Source organism: Eubalaena glacialis, chromosome 4 (assembly GCF_028564815.1).
Source record: "Eubalaena glacialis isolate mEubGla1 chromosome 4, mEubGla1.1.hap2.+ XY, whole genome shotgun sequence".
Taxonomy (NCBI): Eukaryota; Metazoa; Chordata; class Mammalia; order Artiodactyla; family Balaenidae; genus Eubalaena; species Eubalaena glacialis.
The window spans coordinates 185,341,466-185,357,773 of NC_083719.1; positions in this window are offsets into that span (position 1 = coordinate 185,341,466).

The window sequence follows — 16,308 nt, forward strand, 5'->3', positions numbered from 1 at the left end:
GGAAAACAAAGACCCGGAAGAACTGCCCTATAGGAATGACTTAACCGCCTCTTCACTGCACTCCTCCTCATTAGGGGGGACGCCCATATCCTTTCCGTCCAGGGGTGCATCTCTGCCTTGCTTCTGTCTTAACTAAACAAATTGTTTTTCTGTGTGCTCTGCCACTTGTTGTGCTGTATCTCTAATAACAGACTTTGTACCTGTTTTTTACAGTTTTTGCCTCCTTGAGAAATGCATTTTTCAATGGGAGCAAGAGCCAGGGGAACCTTGCTTCTAGCCACTAGCCCCTGGTGGACCAGCGGCTAGGATTCCTGGTTTTCATCCAGGCTGCCCAGGTCCAATTCCTGGGTGGGGAACTAAGATCTCACTTCAAGCCCCCGCTCACTGCTGTCTCTCTCCGAGATCAATCCCACCTGGAGCCATGAGTTCCAGCCCCGCACTATCCAATATGGAAGCCATCAGCCCCAAGCCACTATTTAAATTGAAATGACTTGATTAGAAGTAAATAAAATTTAAATTTCACTTCTCCAGTCGCTATGGGCTCATTTTCAAGTGCTCAAGAGCCACCTGGCGCTGGGGGCTCCCATTTTGGATGGCACAGATGGAGAACAAGTCCATCACCTGGAAAGTTCTAGAAGCACCGGTCTAGCCCCTGAGCTCCAAGAGGAAAGGCATCTGCATCGGTATCCGTTTGGTTTCCTGTTGTGTCTCTGGTGCCTACCTTGGGGCTTAGCATTCAGTCAGTGCTCAATGAATGTTTGAAGGAGGGAGGGAGGAAAGAAGGAATTCTCCTTGTAGGAATCAAAGTAAATAATCTGATGAAGATAGCAAGTTCTATCCATAGATGTCCATCCCTGCATTATTTACAATAGTGAAAAGTGTCCATCGACAGAGGAATGCATAAAGAAGATGTGGTACGTATATACAATGGAATATTACTCAACCATAAAAAAGAACAAAATAATGCCATTTGCCGAGACGTGGATGGACCTAGAGATTGTCACAGAGAGTGAAGTAAGTCAGAAAGAGAAAAACAAATGTCGTATAATATCGCTTATATGTGGAATCTAGAAAAATGGTACAGATGAACTTATTGGCAAAGCAGAAATAGAGTCACAGATGTAGAGAACAAACTTATGGTTACCAAGAAGGGAAGGGGGGGGTGAGACGAACTGGGAGGTTGGGATTGACATATATACACTACAGTGTATAAAATAGGTAACTAATGAGAACCTACTTTATAGCACAGGGCAGGGGTCCCCAACCCCCGGGCCGCGGACAGGTACCCATCCCTGGCCTGTTAGGAACCAGCTGCACAGCACGAAGTTAGCGGTGGGCGAGCGAGGGAAGCTTCATCTGCCTCTCCCCATCGCTCGCATTACTGCCTGAATCATCCCTCCCACCCCCTCACCCCCGGCCCCCACCCCCTGCCCCCGGTCCGTGGAAAAATTTTCTTCCGTGAAACCAATCTCTGGTGCCAAAAAGTTTGGGAATGCTGGCACAGGGAACTCTACTCAGTGCTCTGTGGTGACCTAAATGGGAAGGAAATCTAAAGAAGAGGGGATGTATGTACATGTATGACTGATTCACTTTGCTGTGCAGCAGAAACTAACACAACATTGTAAAGCAACTATACTCCAATAAAAAAATAAAAGAAAATATAAAAGAAAACAGAAAAACATCCTCAAAGTGAAGAGAGGAAATTAAGTAAAAAGATTATGGTCAACCCTTGATGAAAAAAACTGCAGCCCTGAGGTATGCGGACCCATACTAGGCTGTCGGTCTTTTTTTTAAAAAAACAGTTTTGGGGGACTTCCCTGGTGGTGCAGTGGTTAAGAATCCGCCTGCCAATGCAGGGGACACGGGTTCAAGCCCTGGTCCGGGAAGATCCCACATGCCGCAGAGCAACTAAGCCCGAGCGCCACAACTCCTGAGCCTGTGCTCTAGAGCCCACGAGCCATAACTACTGAGCCCACGTGCTGCAACTACTGAAGCCCGCGCGCCTAGAGCCCGTGCTCCGCAACAAGAGAAGCCACTGCAATGAGAAGCCCGCGCACCATAACGAAGAGTAGCCCCCGCTCACCGCAAGTAGAGAAAGCCTGCGCACAGCAACGAAGACCCAACGCAGCCAAAAATAAATAAATTTTTTTAAAAAAGTTTTACTTTGATTTATGTTTTTATGGGAAATATATTTACATGGTTCAAAATTCAAAGGGTTTAAAAGGCTGTGCAGAAAACATCTCTCCCCCAATCCTGTTGCGCAGGAAACAGATGACCCCATCTTAAGGCGGCCAATATTCCCAGTTGCAACCGATTCAGTGCCGAGAAACCCAGGCATCTGTGTTCACCTGTGAGCAGGTGTAAAGACACAATCCCCATTCTTATTATTATTTTTTGACACATATAGTAGCTTTCAGCAACACTGCACTTGCGATCCTCTCGTGCAACCCCTAGGGCTGGCCCACTGTTTGTGTACACAGTCCGCTCTTGCTGGACACTTAGGTTGTTTCCGCTGTGGGCAGGACAAAAACAGCACTTGGGGCATTTCCCACTTGTGGGCGGGACTTGCGGGGAAGATTCCTGGAAGCAGAGGATTCTAATGAGAAGATTCACGGGCCACATCCAGCAAACAGTGCAACCAGCGTAACTGTAGCCGACGCCACCGCCCCCAAACACACGCCACAGTGGGAACGGGGGGACGCTGGGAGATGAGGTTACAGGAGATTTTTTTTTCTCTTCTTCACTCTTTGATGTGTCTTCTGAGTTTTTGTTGGTTTTGCCAGGCAAAGGGAGTGTTTCACTGTTAGGATCAGCCAGAAGCTGAGATAAAACTAGATGCCTAAGGGAAGGCTGGCTATTAAAAATTAATGTTTGTGGGACTTCCCTGGTGGCGCAGTGGCTAAGAATCCACCTGCCAATGCAGGGGACATGGGTTCGAGCCCTGGTCTGGGAAGATGCCACATGCCACGGAGCAACTAAGCCGGTGCATCACAGCTATTGAGCCTGTGCTCTAGAGCCCACGAGCCACAACTACTGAGCCCGCGTGCCGCAACTACTGAAGCCCACGCGCGTAGAGCCTGTGCTCTGCAACAGAGAGAAGCCACCGCAGTGAGAAGCCCACTCACCGCAAAGAAGGTTAGCACCCACTCGCCGCAACTAAAGAAAGCCCACGTGCAACAATGAAGACCCAACGCAGCCAAAAATTAATTAATTAATTGATTAACTTTTAAAAATTAATGTTTGTGCTTCTGGGTACAGACCCAAAAGAACTGAAAGCAGGTACTCAAACAGATACCTGTACAGGAATGTTCACAGCAGCATGGTTCTCAGCAGCCAAAGGTAGAAGCAACATGCGTGGATCGATGGATGAACAAAACGTGGTCCATCCACACAGTGGAATGTTATTCAGCCTTATAAAGGAAGGAGATTCTGACACCTGCTACCATATGAATGAACCTTGAGGACATGATGCTCAGTGAGAGAAGCCAGACACAGAAGGACAAATATTGTCTGATTCCACTCATGTGAGGTCCCAAGAGGAGTCACATCCACAGAGACAGGAAGTAGATGGTGGGGGCCAGGGGCTGGGGGAGGGGCTGGGGAGTCAGTGTTTCATGGGGACAGAGCTTCAGTTTGGGAAAATGAGAAAGTTCTGGAGATGATGGCGGGGATGGTTGCCCGGCAATGTGAATGTGCTTAATGCCACTGAGCTGTGTGCTTAAAAATGTTTAAGATGGAAAATTTATAGTATGTGTATTTTAACACAATAAAATAAATAAATCTTTATGAAACCAGGAAGTGGAGGGAGGGCTGCAGGTGGTTGGGGGCAGTGCCAGCCTCCTGGGCTGAGACCCGTGGAGTCACCCAGGACCTCGCGCTCAGAAGGGCCGCACCCATGATTTACTGCTCTGTGGCTTGTGTCTTGAAATTCCTCATAGTATTTGAACAAGGGCATCTTCATTTTCATTCTGCACTGGGATCTGTACATTATGTGGCCAGTCTTGGTTCAGGGAAAGGACTCAAGGTCGGGGTCTGGGACCCTGGAGTCGGTGGAGAAACGCCGCAATATGCAAGTTTGTCTTTGCCCCACCCTGAGGGGAGAGGATGAGACCCAGTCAGGAAGTGGGCTTCTGACAGGGCACGGAAGGAAGTGGGGGGGAGGGTCTGAAAATAGCACTGCTCACCCAGCTGATTGCGGGTGGGGACGGAGAGAGGAGCTTGAATGGGACTTTTCTGAGGAAGCCCCCTTCCCGGAACCCAGCCCCACTCCTTCCCTGGACACAGCCAGACCTTGCACCACGGCCCTACCAGCCCAGCCTCAGGAATTGGGTTTCAAAGCAAAGAGGTGCAGGAGGACCACCCTAAGAGCTTGGATGAGGGTTCTCAAGAGAAGCAGAACCAATAGAATATATAAGGATACAAATATAGATACATTGTGGCGGCTTCCCTGGCGGTCCGGTGGTTAAGACTCTGCGCTTCCAATGCAGGGGGTGGGTTCGATCCCTGGTCAGGGAACTAAGATCCCACATGCCGCGCGGCCAAGAAAATAAAGAAAGAAAATTTAATAGTATATAGATATAGATATATTGCTACCCAGAAAGAGATGTATAATCAGGATTATGGAGGCTGAGAAGTCCCTCTATCTGGATCTACCGTCTACAAGCTGGACACCCAGGAGACCTGGTGCTGTAAGGCCAAAGGCAGGAGGTGATGGATGGTCCTGCCAGCTGTCAGGCAGAAGGGACAGATTCTCCCTTCTTTTGCCTTGCTTGTTATTCATGTCCACAATGGACTGGTTGATGCCCACTTAGGCGAGGGCCATCTGCTTTACGGGGTCCACCAATTCAAAGGACCACCTCATCCGGAAAGCCCTGCACAGACACACCCAGAAATCAAGTTTAAAAAATGAAGATATATTGGGAATTCCCTGGCGGTCCAGTGGTTAGGACTCGAAGCTTCCACTGCAGAGGGCGTGGGTTCAATCGCTGGTTGGGGGACTAAGATTCTGCAAGCCACGGTGGTGAGGACAAAAAAAAAAGAAAAAGATGTATCTTACAGAGCGTAATGTGACACGACTTAATGAAATTACACACATACAGGCAAATGTTGCGACGGTAAAAAGATCCGTGGTGGCCAGGGGTTGGGGGATAGAGGGGATGACTAGGTGAAGCACGGAGGGGTTTCAGGGCAGTGAAAATACTCTGTGTGATGCCATAATGATAGATGCCTCTCATTATGCATTTGTCCAAACCCGTAGAATGTTCACCAGGAAGAGTGAATCCGAGTGTCAACTGCAGACAATGGCTGATAATGACCTGTCAGTGTAGGTTCATCCTTGTCACAAATGTCCCATCTGGTGGGGGATGTTGATAACGGGGGAGGCTATGCGTGGGGGGGGGGAAGTGGGAAATCTCTATACCTTCTGCTCAATTTTGCTGGGAACCTAAAACTGCTCTGAGAAATTGTCTTTAAAAACTGCACACAAGGGGGACTTCCTCGGTGGTGCAGTGGTTAAGAATCTGCCTGCCAATGCAGGGGACATGGGTTCGAGCCCTGGTCCGGGAAGATCCCACATGCCGCAGAGGAACTAAGCCCGTGCGCCACAACTACTGAGCCCGCGAGCCACAATTACTGAAGCCCATGCGCCTAGATCCCGTGCTCCGCAACAAGAGAAACCACCGCAATGAGAAGCCCGCGCACTGCAACGAAGAGTAGCCCCCGCTTGCCGCAACTAGAGAAAGCCCTCGCGCAGCAACAAAGACCCAACGCAGCCAAAAATAAATAAATTAAAAAAAAAAAAACTGCACACAAGGGACTTCCCTGGTGGCGCAATGTTTAAGACTCTGTGCTCCAATGGAGAGGGCCCAGGTTCAATCCCTGGTCAGGGAACTAGATCCCACATGTGTGCCGCAACTAAGAGTTCGCATGCCACAAATAAGGAGCCAGCAAGCCGCAACTAAGGAGCCCTCGAGGCGCAACTAAAACCAAGTGCAACAACAACAACAGCAAAAAGAATACCTTAAAAAAACAAAAACAAAAACAAAAAAAGCTGCACGCAAATATCTACAAGCCTGTGCATGTGACCCACTGCCAGCCCCAACCTCGGACCCCCTCCCCAGAGGCCCCTCCTGCCCTGTCCCAGTCCCTCCCCTACCAGAGGTCACCACTGGTTAACTTTCATCACCATTGATATGTTTTGTCCAATTTTGTACCTTCTGTAAAAGGAGTCTTACAGTTTGTTCTCTCCAGACCAGCTTCATCCACTCCACACTGTGTCAGGGAATGCAGGACAAGGTTGCATGCAGAGGGCACTCACCTTTTTCCTTGCTGCATAGTATTCCATTGTGTAAACATACCACCATTTCTTTTTTAAAGAACATGTTAAAAACCGTTCAATTTGGGACTTCCCTGGTGGCACAGTGGTTAAGAATCACCCGCCAATGCAGGGGACACGGGTTTGAGCCCTGGTCCGGGAAGATCCCACATGCCACGGAACAGCTAAGCCCGTGCACCACAACTACTGAGCCTGCGCTCTAGAGCCCACGTGCCACAACTACTGAGCCCGAGTGCCACAACAACTGAAGCCCGCGCACCTAGAGCCCGTGCTCCGCAACAAGAGAAGCCACCACAATGAGAAGCCCCTGCACTGCAACGAAGAGTAGCCCCTGCTCACCGCAACTAGAGAAAGCCCGCGCACAGCAACAAAGACCCAACGCAGCCAAAAATAAATAAATAAATAAATACATATATACATAAATAAATGAATTTATTTTAAAAAACCGTTCAATTTTATTAATTTACATATATTAAATTCACAAATAGTCTAAATGAAGTCTTTCACAATGCACTGTATGATCCTAAGTCAAAATACAGATTACAAGAATTCAGAAGCATTCTTGTTCTTCTGATGCACTGACCTGAGAATTGTGATTTCTCTCTTTTTTTTTTTTGAAGTATACTTGATTTACAATGTTGTGTTACTGCTGTACAGCAAAGTGATTCCGTTATACATATATATACTTTTTTTCTTCGGCCGCACTGTGTAGCACGCGAGATCTTAGTTCCCTGACCAGGGATCGAACCTGTGCCCCCTGCAGTGGAAGCATGGAGTCTTAACCACTGGACTGCCAGGGAAGTCCTTACATTCTTTTTTGTTAAATATATATTCTTTTTCACTATGGTTTATCATTGTTTATTACGTACCACCATTTCATGACCCATCTCTTGCAAATGGACACTTGGGTGGTTTCCACTTTGGGGCTATCATGAACACAGCTGCTATGAGTCTTTTCCTGGCTGTGTATATATATATATATATATATTTTTTTTTTTTTTTACTTTTGGCTGAGTTGGGTCCTCGCTGCTGCGCACGGGCTTTCTTTAGTTGCGGTGAGCGGGGGCTACTCTTCGTTGCAGTGCGTGGGCTTCTCATTGCAGTGGCTTCTCTTGCTGTGGAGCACGGTCTCTAGGTGTGCGGGCTTCCGTAGTTGTGGCACGTGGGCTCAGTAGTTGTGGCTCGCGGGCTCTAGAGCGCAGGCTCAGTAGTTGTGGCACGCGGGCTTAGTTGCCCCGCGGCATATGGGATCTTCCCGGACCAGGGCTCGAACCCATGTCCCCTGCATTGGCAGGAGGATTCTTAACCACTGAGCCACGAGGGAAGCCCGCACTCATATTTTACTGGGCACTGTATTCGTTTGCCTGGGCCGCCATAACACAGTACCACAGTCTGGGGGCTTAAACAACAGACATTGATTCTCTCCCAGTTCTGGAGGCTCCAAAGATTGACGTGTGGGCAGGGCTGGTTCCCTCTGAGGCCTCTCTCCTTGACAGCCATCTTATCCCCATGTCCTCTCATGGTCATCCCTCTGTTCAAGCCTGTGTCCTAATCTCCTCTTCTTACAAGGGCACCAGTCAGATGGGATTAGGGTCTAGACCCATTTTACCCTAATTAACTCTGTAAAGACCCTGTCTGCAAATACAGCCACATTCTGAGGTCCAGGCAATTAGGGCTTCAATGTGTGCATCTAGGGAGAAAAAATTTAGTCCCTAACAGACACCTACGCCTTCAGGAGCTGATTTGCTGGGTCACGGAATACCCGTGAGTTTAGATTTTGTCCAAAATGCCAAATGGTTTTTCAGAGTAGCCGGGGTCTCTGGCTCCCTGGCTGCATCTCCTCCACCTGCCCCTGTTTTCCCCAAACTCAAATCCCAGGGAATCTTCCTGGTTTCAATGTGCAGAGCCAGGTCCTGCCTGGAATGCTTTTCTGACAGAAGATGTCTCATCATTCAGGATTCAGGGAAAGTGTCACTCTGCGGAGATGCCTTCTTGACCACTCCATTTACCATGGCCACATGGTCATCCTGAAGGCAGCAACTACTTTCCATTCTCCGTAGAGCACTTCCTGTGACCTCACCTTTCTTTCTTTTTTTTTTTTCTTTTTGGCTGCACAACGTGGCACGCGGGATCTTAGTCCCCCGACCAGGGATTGAACCTGGGTCCCCTGAAGTGGAAGCTCGGAGTCCTAACCACTGAACTGCTTGTGAAGTCCCAATTTTATCTTACTTGGTTATTACCTGTCTCCTTCCACTGCTCGTGAGTGCTCCTGGAACAGGGACCAAGTTTGCTGTCCACGCTCTATGTCCAGAGCCCAGGAAAGAGCCTGGCACACAGCAGGCATTCCAACATCATAAGCCATCAGGGAAATGCAAATCCGAACCATGGTGAGATGGTACCACATGCCCACTAGGACAGCTGCATTCAAAAAGGTAGATGATAACAAATGTTGGTGAGGGTGTGGAGAAATCAGAACTTCACACGTGGCAAGTGGGAATGTAAGATGGAGCAGCCCCTGTGGACAACGGTCTGGCAGCTCCTCAAAAGGTTAGACACAGAATTGCCATATGATCCAGCAATTCCGCTCCTTGGTACATGCCCACAAGAAATGAAAATGTATGCCCCATAAAAATGTGTGCACACATACTCACAGCAGCATGATTCATAATCACCAAGAAGTGGACACAACCCAAATGTCCATAACTTGACAAATGAATAAACCAGTGTGGTCTGTCCACACACTATTACTCAGCAGTAAAAAGTAATGAAGCACTGACACTAGAATGTGGATGAACCTTGAAAACATGATGCTCAGAGAAAGAAGCCAGTTACCAAAGGACAAATGCTGTATGATCCATTTATATAACATTCCAGAACAGGCAAATCCACGGAGACAGAAAGTGGATTAGTGGTTGCCAGGGGCTGGGGAAGGGAGTGGGGAGTGACTGCAAATGAGGGGGGCAGGGTTCCTTTTGGGGTGATGAAAATCTCTAAAATAGATCGTGGTGCTGGTTGCACAACCTTGTGAAAACCACTGAATAGTACAATTTAAATGAGTGAATTGTAAGGCATGAAAATTATGTCTCAATACACATGTTACAAAACTTAGTCATTGTACCTAATTAATTAATCAATTTTAAAATGTAAGGCCAAAGGAGCCAGGGTCCCTCCGTCTCCCCCCTCAAAGGTCAGATCTGGGAGTGATGATTTGACCCCAGCAGCTGGAGGCCCAAGAAGCAGCAGCAGATCCCCTGGGCTCACTTGCCTGGACCCTCCTCTGCAGAGGTGGACTTGGGTCACGCCAGAAAAACTCAGTCATAGAGGTAAATACCATTTTATTGCAATATATTTTAAAAATCATAATTAATGCAGAAAACAAACTTATGGTTACCAAAGGGTAAAAGGGGGTGGGGGAGGGATAAAGTAGGAGTTTGGGATTAGCAGATACAAACTACTTTATATAAAATAAGTAAACAACAAGGTCCTACTGTATAGCACAAGGAACTATATCCAATATCCTGTAATAAATCATAATGGAAACAAACATGAAAAAGGATATGTATATATATGTATAACTGAATCACTTTGCTGTATACCAGAAATTAACACAACATTGTAAATCAAATACTTCAATAAAAATTTTTTTTAAAAAAAATTAATTCAAAAAAGCCATGGTGGAGGAAATAAAATTTTGAATAAACACTCAGTTTCCCCGTCTGAGAAAGGAAAAGAGAGAGTGGGAGCAAGACAGGCAATCTCCCCGCGGCTGCGGTTCCACCCCTACGAATCGGCCCATGGGCAATTCCGCGGGGGCTGGGGCGCTCTGTCCGCCCCCTCCTCACCCCCCATTCCAGCGGCCAGAACCAGCCTACGCGCGCTGAAAGCTCTCAGGGCCCCGAGGCCCCGCCCCCCGGTCTGTCCATCACTCGCCACGGCCCGCCTCTCGGCCAATCGGCCCTCGCCACTGCTGCCCCGAGACCAATAGAAAGCGGTCTTTCCTGGCGGAGGCGGGATGGGCAGCCAGTATGTCTCCGCATTTCTCGCGGAAGAGACGCCGCCAGGCATTTGTACCTGCAGGATAGAGCAGGAGGCGGAAGGACAAGGGGGCTCCCCCAGTCCCTGGCACAGTGGCACGGGCTTCTGCAGAAAGGCCCCCATTTCCTTAAGTAGGTCTCCCGAAGTCCCATACGGGCCTCCGTTTTAAAGGGGAGGGGTCTGCCGCCCCATAGATTCCTCCCAGACCCAGGGACTGGGTCTTTCCTTGTCCATGCTCGTCGTTGTCTTTGCAACATCCTTAGGCGGATAGGTCCTGTCATCATTCCCAACTTGCAAAAGTTGGGGCTTGGAGGCTCGGAGCCCCAAGACCCTTGCCCAAGGTCCCCCACTATGATTAGCATATCTGCTTGGCTCTGGGGCAGGAATTTCAGTCTAGACAGTAGACTGGGTGGATGATTCTTGGTGCGGGGGGGCCATCCTGGGCACGTCGGGGTGTGGAGAGCATCCTTGGCCCCCACCCACTGGATGCCAGGACCCCCGCCCCCCGGTCATGACAATAAGAAATGTCCCCAGACATCTCCCAGTGTCCCCTGGGGGGTTGGCAGGATCACCATGGCTGAGATTCACTGGATTAGGGGATTTCATGGACCCCCCCAGGACAATGTACTCCATGACCATCTGACCTCTGAGGTCCTGGGATGCTGCACACATTTAAATACACACCTGAGGGGGAGGGAGAGGAGGAGACACAGACACTGGGGGTCACCCTGGTTTACCCTGTCTGACCATCGGGGATTTATCCTGGTGCGTAGTGTGAGCAGGGACTCAGTTGAGTCAGATTCCATTTTTTCCCCCAAATAGTGTGAGGCTTTTAAACCTCGGCACTGCTGATATTTGGGGCCAAATCGTTCTCTGAGTTGGGGCCCTTCTGGGCACTGTAGGGTGTTGAACAGCATCCCTGGTCCCCACCTGCACGATGCCTGGAGGACTCCCCAGTTGTGGAAAATGTCGCGGAGCAAACGTGGTTGAAGACTGCTGCTCAGGGCTGGAGGGGTATCCCCCGGGGGCCCCGCTGAAGCACAGAAGGCCCAGCCTCGCTCCAAGTCTCTGATTCCGCAGGTTTGAGGTGGGGCCCAAGAATCTGCATTTGTAAAGGCCCTCAGGTGCTGCAGGTGCTGCTGGTGGTGGGGAATCCCTCTTGGAGACCCACTGCTGTAACGCCGCCCCTGCCAGACTGAGAGCCACTCGGAGCCAGGTGCTGCCTCCTTCTGACCGGGAGGAGCCAGAGGCGGGGGGCGGGGGCGGGGTAGGGGTGTGGTGGTAGGTGGATATTTCGGGGGAAGCGCTCAAATGACTGCATCTCCAGATGTGGCCTGAAGCCAGGGATTCGGACCATGGTGCCTTTCGTCGCTAGGTGGCGACAGTGCCCGCTTGATCCTGGAGGTCGGGGAAGGGGTGCAGGGATGCGGGGGGTGGGGGGTGCAGGGATGCGGGGGTAGGGGGGTGGCGGGGCGGGATGCGTGAGCGACTGACTTGCCAACATAATAACAATAATAACAATAATAACGTGGTCCCTTCGCATGAATTGCGCTCTCACTCTGGACAATGGGGATACCTCCGTAGACAACATGTCCAGTCATCCTGGAGCAGACATTCTAGGTAAATATCACCAGCTAATATAAATGCTGGAAAGACAATACAATAAAGAGCTGGCCGGGAAAGAATAGGGAGTACTAGAGATGGAGGTTCCTCTCTGACACCCCACTCCCACGTGGCCAGGGGTTTGGGGAGGATCATTTGGAATGTGTGCCTGGTGGGGTGCATTCCAGCCCCCTGACATGAGAAGGGGTCATTCCGCGGCCGCAAAACTCAGAGACGAAGGTTTGTGGTCTTCCTAGCTGTGCCAGGCCCTGTTTTTGGCTAAGCTAGAACCACAGTGGACAGCTAGGCAGACCTTGGGATGTTAGTTGGGGAGGTGCACACATAAATGTAAGCATAAATGTAAAATAATCAAAAGGACACAGATTCAATGAAAGATAGCTGGGTGGTTAGGAGATTGCATCTCTGTTTCCTCATGTTTAAAACAGGTTACACTGCTGTCTTACAGAGTTATTGAAAAGACTAAATGAGATGATATAAAGTGTTGAGAATGGTGTCTGTTTCCAAATAAGCACTTAGTAAATATTAGCCACTTTTTTTTTTTTTCCCACATCACACGGTTTGCGGGGTCTTGGTTCCTCAACCAGGGATCAAACCCATGCCCCCTGCAGAGGAAGCATGGTGCCCTAACCGCTGGACCGCCAGGGAAGTCTCAATATTAATCACTTTTTTTTTTTTAATTTTATTTAGTTTTTGGCTGCATTGGGTCTTCGTTGCTGTGCACGGGCTTTCTGTAGTTGTGGCAGGTGGGGGCTACTCTTCGTTGCGGTGCACGGGCTTCTCATTGCGGTGGCTTCTCTTGTTGCGGAGCACAGCCTCTAGGCACACAGGCTTCAGTAGTTGCAGCACATGAGCTCAGTAGTTGTGGCATGCGGCCTTCAGTAGTTGCGGCATGCAGGCTCAGTAGTTGTGGCGCACGGGCTTTGTTGCCCTGTGGCATGTGGGATCTTCCTGGGCCAGGGATCGAACCCATGTCCCCTGCATTGGCAAGCAGATTCTTAACCACTGCGCCACCAGGGAAGTCCCTAACCTCTGTTAATTATTATCATTACTTTCAGCATCTGAGACCTGGGAACGCAGAGAACGCTGTAGGTTTTAATGGTGTGTAAACTAAGCGTTAAAGGGCTATGAGAAAAGAGGTTGTGTTTTAGAATTTTACAACACTTGAGTTTGCTTTTTGGAAACTAATGTTTTCCGGCCTGGGGGAATGGCCAGATGAGCTGTGTGTGTGTGTGTGTGTGTGTGTGTGTGTGTGTGTGTGTGTTAGAGTCTGGGTAGGTAGGCAGGGATTCATTTATTGAAAGTGTCCTGTAACCTCTGGGAAACAGGAGATGGCAACCTTCCCCTCCTTGTCAGGCTCTCACAGCCTTTAATCTGCCTTTCCTGGGCAGTTGAAGGAAGCCCCCTGCAACCCATTTCCAGGAAGATCCCCAGAGAGGCGGGAAACACCTGGGGCCTATACAGCTGCCCATAGCAACCTCAGAAAGTCAACAGGATGAAAAGCCAGATAAACACAAGCCACACAACTTGGCTGAAGAAATGTTGACTTTGGCCCCAGCCGCATGGAGATAGGGGTGGCTTGGGGGGAAGCCTCTCTTCCCCCTGGACTCATCTGTTGACTGACTGCCCTGCAGAGGTGGAAGTCCTACCTCTGAAGCTGACACAGGCTTCTGACTGACTTCAGGGTGCTTTCTGCTGCTGTTGAGCTTACAATTGGGGAACCGATTCCATGGTTTTGCCACATTTTGGTGGCAGACACTAACCTACCACCGTGAGTTTTGAGGGTCACGTTACTTGTGAGAGGTGCTGGATGATGAATCACGTCAAAACAAAAGGGACATGGGACTTCTGTGGTGGTCCAGTGGTTGAGAATCTGTCTTGCAATGAAGGGGACGCTGGTTCGATCCCTGGTCGGGGAACTAAGATCCCACACGCCGCAGGGCAACTAAGCCCGCATGCCACAACTACTGAGCCAGCACGCCACAACTAGAGAGCCCGCATGAGTGCCGCAACTAAGACCTGACGCGCCAAAAAATAAAAATAAATAAATAAATAAATGCAAAATTAAAAAAAAAAAAAGGGACACTATCAGTTGAAACTCTTGGTTTACAAAAGACTGAAGTCATGACTCAAATTAGCTTAAACCAAAAAACCAAAACAAAATACACAGGAATGGCTAAGGGCTACCTGCTTCAGGTATGGCTGGATCTAGGTGCTTACACAGGGACTTTCCTGGTGGTCAAGAGGTTAAGACTCCATGCTTACAATGCAGGGGGCACGTGTTTGATCCTTGCTCTGGGAACTAAGATCCCATATGCCATGTGGCACAGCCAAAAAAAAAAAAAAAAGGTGCTTAAACAATGTTGTGAAGGCATGGACTCCTCAACTTCTCTTTCTCTCTAAGATCTGCCCTCTTCTGTTTTGTCTTCATTCTCATTAAAAAAAATTTTTTTTTAACTGAGGCTCATGGTCCAGAGATACAAAACAACCACAATGATGCTCCCAGAAGGCTTAAGCCCAGCTGATAGGTGGGGGTGAATGCACAAAAGAGGAACAGCAGAGTGGCCAGTATCTAGGGTCAGAGTCTATGTGGGACATGGTCAGGCCCTCCAGATCTCAGAGCTGTTGGGTGGCAAAAAATGACTCCTGGCAGCTCCAGGCTTCCACTGTATGGCACCATGAGCGACACTGCTTATATTTCAGACAAAGTGCCTGGGATGACACTCATTGGTCCCACTTGAGTCACATGTTCATTCCCCGAACCAATCACTGTGGATGGAATCTCTGTGGATGGAAATTCTCTGATTGATGGGGCTAAGTTGATAATGGATCTGTAGAACCACATGAGCATGTGAGAGGGACAGTCCCCCCCAAACATTGGAGTGCCATGTCCAGAAAGGTATGCTGGATCCTAAGAGAATAGAACACAGACACCACTTACAAGTGCCCGGCCTTGATGGGGTTTCCAGTAAGGAGATGCCAACCCATTTCCATTGCCACCCCATCCTAGTCCTGGAAACATAAGCACAGGCAGCTCCCCCATCTTCCTGATCCAGGACCAATGTCGAATAATACGCTAGTGTACGGAAGTCCCCTGTTCTGTTTATCCACTCGCGTCCATCGATGGACACTTGGGTTGCTTCCAGGTCTGGGCTATTGCGAGTAGAGCTGCTAGGAGCACTCATGTACTAGTATTTGAGTCCCTGTTTTTAATTCTCTGGGGTGTGCACCTGGGAGTCAATGCGCTGACTCCAGTCTCACCCCCTCTCTCACCCCCTCTGCTGTCTCCATGCCGATGACCAGGCAGTACCCAAGTGGAAGAGACACCCCTGGACCAAGCTGTTATGTGTGTGCACCCTGTTCTGCCCACCCCGCCACACTGCCTCTCCCTCCCCACCTTAGCGGTGCCCTGTGGACGCACAGACTTGGTGCGTGACTTCCATTAGAAAGATTCAGTGGCGGGCATGGGGGGGAAATTCCCTGGCGGTCCAGTGGTTAGGACTCGGCGCTTTCACTGCCGGGCCCGGGTTCGATCCCGAAATTCTGCTGCTGTGCAGTGCAACCAAAAGAAAAAAAAAAAGAAAAGAAAGAAAAAAGAAAGATTCAGTGAGCCTTTGTTGGTTTTTCTCCCCAAAGTGGAGTTCTTTGTGTTGACACAGAGGATGCATGTTGTAGGCGGACATTTGTCTGCATGGACAGCCTGACAGCAGAGTCCCTGGACAAGGGGACCCCACTGGTAGACAGGTGGGTTGGAGGCCAGCCAGCAGCTGTCAGGTTGCAGCCAGAGGATTGCAGAAATCCTGTCTGTCCCTGTCCGGTAAGGAAATGAAGGCAGCATGCAAACAAGAGGCAGGAAGACAGGGATCATTTCTTTTCTCTCTTTTATGTCTTTCTTGTTTTCAGGAGAATTTCACACAACACAAAATTAACTGTTTCGACAGTACAATTTGGTGGGATAGAGAGTACATCCACGATGTTGTATAACCATCAGTCCTATCTAACTGTGGAACATATTTATCACCCCAAAGGAAACTCCATGCCCATTATCAGGCACTCCCCATCCCCTCCCCCAGCCCCTGACCCCACCATCTGCTTCCTGTCTCTATGGATGTGACTCCTCCAGGGATGCCCTGTGAGCAGAATCAGACAGTATTTGTCCTTCTGTGTCTGGCTTCTCTCACTGAGCGTCACGTCCTCAAGGTTCATCCATGTCATAGCAGGTGTCAGAATCTTCTTCCTTTTCATGGCTGAGTAATATTCCGCTGTATGGATGGACCACATTGTGTTCATCCATTCATCTGATGATGGATATTTGAGTT